The sequence below is a fragment of the Zalophus californianus genome, chromosome 2 (assembly GCF_009762305.2).
Source record: "Zalophus californianus isolate mZalCal1 chromosome 2, mZalCal1.pri.v2, whole genome shotgun sequence".
Taxonomy (NCBI): domain Eukaryota; kingdom Metazoa; phylum Chordata; class Mammalia; order Carnivora; family Otariidae; genus Zalophus; species Zalophus californianus.
In genome coordinates, this window is record NC_045596.1 from 187,342,753 (window position 1) to 187,350,926 (window position 8,174).

General features: G+C 36.5%; 1 pseudogene; it reads left to right on the forward strand.

Moving 5' to 3' along the window:
- The first annotated feature begins 6,338 nt into the window (after nucleotides 1–6,338).
- Nucleotides 6,339–7,224, forward strand: LOC113925373 (annotated as a pseudogene).
- Nucleotides 7,225–8,174: the final 950 nt, after the last annotated feature.

Sequence of the window (8,174 nt, forward strand, 5' to 3'; positions counted from 1 at the left end):
TACTCTCCATATTATCAAGTAGTTCTTCAGTTACAAAAGCAAGACTAAGGGGCGCCTGGGTGGGCTCAGTCGGTTAAGCGACTGCCTTCGGCTCAGGTCGTGATCCTGGAGTCCCGGGATCGAGTCCCGCACTGGGCTCCCTGCTCGGCGGGGAGTCTGCTTCTCCCTCTGACCCTCTTCTCTCGTGCTCTCTATCTCTCATTCTCTCTCTCTCAAATAAATAAATAAAATCTTAAAAAAAAAACAAACAAAAGCAAGACTAAAAGAGCTGAACATTCTTGTGTCTATCTAGCATTATATGCTCCATGTTGACTTCTAGAATGTACCAGGCTTGAGCACCTGCGGTGCTGTACTTGATGTTCTCTTTCATTTTCAAGGAAACTGATCACAAAGCTCTTAGTCCTGGCTTTAGTTGGCTACTTCGGCTTTCAACCTCATTCAGTACACTTTCTTGTCCTAATAACCAAGAATGACTTTAAGTTAAAATATTTGTTGGACTGCTTCTCATCCTTCATTCTTAATAATTCTGATTCCTTTCGTCTCCTGCATTTATAAGTGCATCTTTTGACATGGAAGAGTGGCACTAGATTGCTGCAACTCTGGAAGTTGTACTCTCCTTTAAAGTCATTGCTTAACCACTTCACTGGAATCCTTTCGTAAGCAGATTTTTAAGAAAAAGAAGCCAATACAAGGAAACCACAAATTATACCAGGAATTTATTCCAAAAGCATTGTTCAGGATCAACTGGGTCTATGTAAATTCTTCCGATTCCCATACACATTTGGCATTTCCATCTTCCCAATAAAGACTATGTTCAAAGTGCTAATCCTAAAAAAAACTGATGATAAAGTCCTAAAGTAACAAAAATTCTTGAAATACATGATATGCATTGTAACTATTGAGGCAGAAAATAATAGATTAACTATGGAAAACTGATTTTTCAACAAGAATTGATATTGAAAGTTTTCTGTTTAAGAAATTTTATTTCCTTGAATTTTATTTTACCACCACTTCATTTTCTATTATTTTTGTTGGTGATAAAGCTTCTTTGAAGATTGCTTTCTTTCTTTTTTTTTTTCAAATGCTACTGTGCTTTTGTTTTATTAATACTACTCTGCTCTTAGTTTGGCTTTTATTCCCCGCCATTAACAGCAACCATAGAGTTATCCTAATTTTTATATTTTAAATCTCTACTATTCTCACATCTTCTTATCAATTCATGTTTTGGATGGCAATTGTTTTGTCCCTAATAATTGATTGACCATTTGCATCTTATAATCTTATTTTATTACCTAAGTAACTGTAATATATATCATTCATCTTTCCCCCCTCAATTTCTTCTATATTATCACTAAGAATTGAAAATTGGGGTTTATATAACAAATTTCATTACATTTCCCAGGCAAATGTACCAAAGTAGGGAGGTGATTAATCATAGAGTAGAATATATACAGGAGATAAAATATATAGAAGATAACAGAGGTATTGAAGACTACTGAGAAGCTAAAGCTACGTTTCACTTGTACTGTTTATGTTCTTCATAGGTATGTTCATACACATATGATTTCTTTTTTTTTTAATTTTTTTATTGTTATGTTAATCACCATATATTACATCATTAGTTTTTGGTGCAGTGTTCCATGATTCATTGTTTGTTCATAACACCCAGTGCTCCATGCAGAACATGCCCTCCTCAATACCCATCACCAGGCTAACCCATCCCCCTACCCCCCTCCCCTCTAGAACCCTCAGTTTGTTTTTCAGAGTCCATCATCTCTCATGGTTCGTCTCCCCCTCTGACATACTCCCCTTTTCTTCCTCTCCTGTTATCTTCTTCTTTTTCTTTTTTCTTAAAATATGGTGCGTTATTTGTTTCAGAAGTACAGAACTGTGATTCAACAGTCTTGCACAATTCACAGCGCTCACCGTAGCACATACCCTCCCAATATCTATCACCCGCCACCCCATCCCTCCCCACCCCCAACCACTCCAGTAACACTCAGTTCTTTCCTGAGATTATAGAATTCCTCATATCAGTGAGGTCATGTGATACATGTCTTTCTCTGATTGACTTATTTCACTCAGCATAACATATGATTTCTAATATTTGTAGCCTACCTTTTTTTCACTCTGATTCTTTTCATTTATACCTAAAGATTTTTGTTCTGGGAGTTCTCCTTCTGATTGTGGGTAACCTAAGTAATTCAGATTACTCTTTTGCTAAGAACTAGAAGAGCTGAAAAATCATTTTTTTTAAAAGTGTTTGAAGGCATCAAGGAATTAAGAAGTCAGTGAAGAATCAGGGAGGCAAGATCTTAGAAAGAAGGAAACACAGGAGATGGCATTACATCTGGGTCTCTGGAGCTTCCAGAAGAGGTGGATGAGAGGCTGAGGAGTTCAACAGAGGGTGACAAATTCATGAAGTTAAGGAGAAAACCCTGGAGTTCAGAAACTACCAAAGAGGAGGATCCAAATACCCCTCTAAGCTTTGGATAAGCTACACAGCTGCACCTGGGGACTAACTGTGAACTATAAAAAATCTGATCTCAAAGGTACTAAAGCAGCTACAAATAATCCCAGTCCTTGACTGAACTCAGGTTATCAGGGATAGCTTGAACGCTTAGCTATTAACAAGAAGAAAAACATAAATCCTCTCTACTGAAAGAGACTATCATCCTAAACTTCAGTTTTTTGTCTACAATTTTTCATATACAATATCCAATATTTGTTTTAAAATATTCAAGACCATGAGAGACAAGTTACTGTGATAGATAACAAGGTGGGAAACACAACAAAAATAGACTTATGGGTATCTGGGTAATCAGACACAGACTCAAGATAACTGTACCTAATATGTTTACAGAGATAAAAGACATAATTGAGAATTTTTGCAGAAAAAATGGAAATTATTTTAAGAATGAAACTTCTAGAACAGAAAAAAACTGATAATGGGTTTAAAGGCTGGAGAGAGAATTAGGGAACTGAAAGATCAGTAAAAAAATGCAAAATAAAAGCACAGAGAAACAAAAGAATAATAAATGCAGAAAAGGACGAAGAAACATAAAAGATACAGTGAAAAGTTTTATGATATGCACAATTGCTGTCCAGAAGGAGAAGAAAGAAGAGAATTGAACGGTATTGCTATTTGCCAAGATAACAACGGAGAATTTTCTAAAATGGATGGATGATATCAAACTACAAATTCAAGAAGCACAATAGAAACCAAGATGGTAACTCTAAAAACACACCTAAGCCCACCACAGTACAAATGCCGTAAATGAAGGGTAAAAAAGGTCTTAAAAGTAGCAAATGAAAGAAGAAAATTACCTTCAAAGTAGTGACAATAAGACTGACCATTCATTTTCCAATAGAAACAATAAAAGCCAAATATCCTCAAAAATAAACAAAAAGAGAATTCATCATCAGCGGACCTACACTAATGGAAAGATTGAAAGATGTTGTTCAGTCAGAAAGAAAATGATTCCAGATAGCAGTTCAGAGATGCAAAAAAGCTGAAGAGAAAAATAAAAGATGCACAGACAAGGAAATATAAATAAATATTGATGATTGCAATCATGGTAATAAAATTTAATGGGGTTGAAATATATAAAAATCTAAATACATGGCAAAACCACTTTGGAAAACAATTTGGTAGTTTCTTAAAAAAAAAAAAATTAAACATACCCTATATGTGACCTAGCAATTCCAATATCCATCAAATTGCAACTGTATAAACAAATTGTGGACTATTAACAAAACAGAATATCATTCAGCTATACATAACAGTGAACTAGTGATATCTGTAAGAACATGAATGAATCTCAAAACATGATGATCTTAAAGAAGTCAAACACAAAAGACTACAAAACAAACCTATAATAACAAAAATCAGGTCGATAAATGCCTGAGCAAGAGACGACTTTTCAGGGTGAAGTAAATGTTCTATATCATGTTGGTTTTGTGGGTGCATACATTTGTCAGAACTCATCAAACTGTATGCTTAAAACAGGAACATTTTATGGAGTATCAACTCCATCTTAATAAAGTTAATTAAATTGACAAACATATGGAAAAAATAGCATCTCAGTTGGGTAAGAAGGTATAGACAGTTAAGGTGCTACAAGGTCCTAGCATTGTCCAGGAAGAGATAAAAGTATTTGTATTTGATGTTAATTTTTTCAAAAAGGGTGTATGTAATAATATCTAGGGTAACTACTAAAAGAATAGTAAAATAATGTATTAATACCAAAATAAATGGGGAAAACGAAATAACGGAAACAATCAATTTAAAAGTAAGAAAAGAAATATAGAATAGGTGGGACAACTGAAAGCAAACGGTAAGATGGTGGATCTGATTAAGAAAACAACCATATGCTGCTTACAAGAAACACATCACAAAGGTAAGGACAAGGAAATATTGAAAGTAAGGGAATAAAAAAGAGATGTACCATGTAAACATTAACCAAAAAAAGCGAGGGTTATTATATTAATATCAGACAAAGTGGACTTCAAGGAAAAAATTATTGATAGAGATAGACTATTTTATAATAAATAGTTTAATTTTACCAGAAATATGTAATGATTCTAAAACTGTATGCACTTAATAAAAGAGCCTCAAAATGTGTAAGCAAAAATCAACGTAACTATTGGGAGGAAATAGATAAAATTTTCACATGCCTTTGTCATTAAGGAGGCAAAAAAATATAGATTTGAACTTCACAATTAACAAATCTGACCTAATTGATATCTAAAGAATATTTCACCTAACACTGTAGATTATATTTTTTAACATTACACTTGGAGTATTTATAAAAACTACCACATGCTAGGTTTAAGTCAAATCTCAATGAAAAACAAAGGATTCAAATCACACAGTTTGTTGTCTGGCAGTAGTGGAATCACATTAGAAATAAATTATAAAAAGATAATTTGAAGACCCCTCTAGGTATGGAAATTAAGAATTATCCTTTAAGGGGCACCGCAGTGGCTCAGTCGGTTAAGCGACCAACTCTTGATTTCAGTTCAGGCCATGATCTCAGGGTCATGAATTTGAGCATCACACTGGGCTCTGTGCTGGGCATGGAGCCTGCTTAAGATTCTCTCTCTCCTCTCCCTCTGCCCCTAGCCCCCATGCTTGCTCTCTCTCTAACTAAAGGAAAAAAAGGAAAAAAAAAGAAAAGAAAGAATTATCCTTTAAATAACCCATAAATCAATGAAGAAATAACAATGGAAACTAGAAAATATTTTACCGGAATGATAATGGAAAATATTGCAAAGCATGTTCAGTTGCAGCTAAAGTGATACTTAGAGGAAAATTTATACGCTTACAACACATACAATAGAAAAGAAGAAAAGCTGAAAAGGCAGTGATCTAAGCATCTACCTCAGAAAGTTGGACAAATATCAAACCCAAAGTGGAAGGGAGGAAATCATAAAGACAAGAGGAGAACTGAATGGAATATAAGATAAATATAGAATAGAGAGGCTCACCAAAACTAGAAGTTGGTTCTTTGAAAAGACTAATAAAGTCCTAATTCCCTAGTGAGATCAAGGGAAAAAAAGGTAAATATGTTAAGAATGGGAACGCGGATGGGGCGCCCGGGTGGCTCAGCCGGTTTAAGCATCTGCCTTCGGCTCAGGTCATGATTCCAGGGTCCTGGATCGAGCCCCGCATCGGGTTCCCTGCCTGCTCAGTGGAGAGCCTGCTTCTCCCTCTCCCGCTCCCCCTGCTTGTGCTCTCATGCTCTCTCTCTCTGTGTCAAATGAATAAATAAAATCTTAAAAAAAAAAAGAATGGAAGAGGGGACACTGTTATAGATCCTACAAATATTTGAAATATTGTAAGGATATTAAAACTAATGTTATGTAAATAACTAGAATTTTTTTTTTTTAACCAATGGACAATTTTCTAGAAAAGCACGGTTTATCTAAATGGACACAAGAAAATCTCTACTGGCTTGTAACAATGAAAGAAATGGAATGAATAATTTTAAACTGTCCATAAAAAATCTCAAATCCAGATGACTTCACTGGTGAGTTTTATCAAATAGTTGAGAAAGAAATAATGCCAGTTGTACATAAACTTTTCCAGAGAATAGAAAGTGAGACACTTTCCATTTGTCTTCTGAGGCCAGTGTTACCTTGATACCAAAAGCTGATGAGAACATTATAAAAAAGGAAAATAATAGGCTAGTATAACATGTTTTACATAAATGTAAAAAAAAATTAAATGAACTATTAGCAAAACAATCCAGCAATGTCTGGTGAATACACTGTGACTAAAGTGGACTATTCCAGGAAGGCAAGAATAGTTTTACCATTTGGGTTGCCCTGACAGGATGGAGAGAGGTCATCTGGCTGGAGATACACGTGACACGCTGACTTACTGTGAGCTAGAAATGGTTGCCAAGGATGTCTTCAACAGAGGACTTGTGTTTGGTATAGTCAGTAGATCTGAGAACCCAATCCTGTGGCGGAGTGGAATTTTCTACTTCCAGTCATGCTTCCACAGATACAGGGAAAGCATCAGACAACCTAGAGACCAAATATAAGATCTGTAACGAGGGACTTATTTTCAACCAAAAACGAAAGAGACAACTCCCTTGAGGCAGAAATGTCTTTGGAGAGTAAGTTGGTTGAAGGGTTGAAACAGACTCTTGATACCATATTTGTACTGAACACAGGACAGAAGAGTGGGAAATTGAAGTCCCCTATCAATAAGATTGTCTCCATCTCAACAGTAATGTTGATATAGACTTTTCTGAACCAACCATTTATGATTGGGTTGTGTTAGCCTTTGAAGGTTGGCTTGCTGGCTCTCAGATGAGTTTTGACAGAGCCAAATCTAAACAGTCACAGAATAATTTTGCCCTGGGTTACAAGGCTGCAGACCTCCAGCTGCACCATCAAGTAAATGATGGCACTGAACTTGGAGGTTGTATCTACCAGGAGCTTAAAATGAGAAGATTGGACCACCAGTGAGCCTTGCTCACATAGCTAGCACTAACACCTGTTTTGACGTTGCTGCTAACTACACACTGGCTTGTAGAACTCCTTTATCTGCTAAAGCAAATAATCCCAGCCTGATTGGACTGGGTTATACTCCAACCTTTCAACCAGGCGTCAAACCAACCGCATCAGCTTTAACTGATTAAAAAGAACTTCAGTGCAGGAGGTCACAAGGTTGGGGTGGGATTCGAACTAAGAAGCTTAATGTGGTTTTGAGTAAAGCATCAGTTTTGTCCCTGGCGATGAAGAGACGTGAACCTGCTGTGTTTTGGCCTTAAAATTCTCCTGTGCAATTTCAGAAGTGTGAACTCTCTGTTCTTCCAAAGAATGGTAATCTTCCCCACGCCGAAGTCTACAGACTGGAAGTCCATCCTAAGGTCGGTGCTTGAAGGCACGCCTGGAAGTTGTCGTGTCTGTGGTACATTTCAGCCTGGTGCTGTACTGTTAGTTTACCTGCGTGCCTCAGTAACAGTGTAGTGTCATGTTGTAAAGGAAATGACCCAGTCCTCCAGTTTGTATTTCATGTCTTGCATGTGCCACACCACTTTTTCAAGACTTTTAGAAATATAATGGTCTCTGTGCTGTAATGGAATCCTTGGTTTTACAGCAGAGTAAAATGAAATAAGTCCACCATGGGGGCGCCTGGTGGCTCAGTCGGGTCGGCCCTCGGCTCATGTCATGATCTCAGTGATCCTGGGATTGAGCCTCACATGGGCTCCTTGCTCAGCGGGGAGTCTGCTTCTTCCTCTGCCCCTGCCCCAGCTTGTGATCCCTCTCCCTCTCTTTCCCAAATAAATAAAATCTTAAAAAAAATAAATCCAGCATGCTTGGAACAAAGAAAGAGAGAATGGTTTAATGTTTGAAAAAAATGAAATTTGTCACATTAAAAGAATGAAGGGGAAAACATCATATTACCTTCTAAATAAATGCTGAAAAAGAACTTGCCAAAACTCAATATACATTCATGATTAGAACTTCTAGCAAATATAAATAAAATTGCCTGAATCTAATAAAATGCACCTATAAATAATCTTACACAAGCATGATTAAATGTTAAAAGCATTCCCTCTGGAATTGAGAGTGAGACAAAAATGTCCTAGCCAATTTGATAAGCAAGATAAGGAAAACAAGTATAAGAATATGAACACAAGGATAAAAACAGCTCC